Source organism: Microtus ochrogaster, chromosome 16 (genome assembly GCF_000317375.1).
Source record: "Microtus ochrogaster isolate Prairie Vole_2 chromosome 16, MicOch1.0, whole genome shotgun sequence".
NCBI classification, from domain to species: domain Eukaryota; kingdom Metazoa; phylum Chordata; class Mammalia; order Rodentia; family Cricetidae; genus Microtus; species Microtus ochrogaster.
Genome location: NC_022018.1, coordinates 61,948,570 through 61,949,089, shown reverse-complemented (window position 1 = coordinate 61,949,089; position 520 = coordinate 61,948,570).

Sequence of the window (520 nt, the reverse complement as noted above, 5' to 3'; positions counted from 1 at the left end):
GATTGTTCTGTAGTAGAGGACACTCTTTGACTGCTGATCCTCTTATCTCTACCTGCTAAGTGTTGGAACTACAAGGGTGGAGTGTGGTGATATTTTCACTGTGCTTTAACAAATAAAGCTTCTCCTGAAGATCACAGTACAAAGCTAACCACAGTAGTTAGCCACAGAAGTCAGGCAGTGGTGGCATACACCTTTAATCCCAGCACTCCAGAGACAGAGGCAGACAGATCTCTGGGAGTTCAAGGCTACTCTGGGCTACACGGGATTGAATCAGTCTGAAAGAGAAACCGAGCCAAGCAGTGGTGGCTCACACCTTTAATCCCAGCACTAGGGAGTTGGAGACAGAAAGTGATATGGCTGAGCAGAGAGAGGAATAGAAGGCTGGAAGAGACAGGAGTTTAGGATTCAGTCTGAGGATTTATAGAGACAGGAGTTTAGGATTCAGTCTGAGGATTTATAGAAACAGGATTGCCCATTCAGTCTGAGGATTTGGTAGAGGTAAAAACTAGTGGCTGTCTGC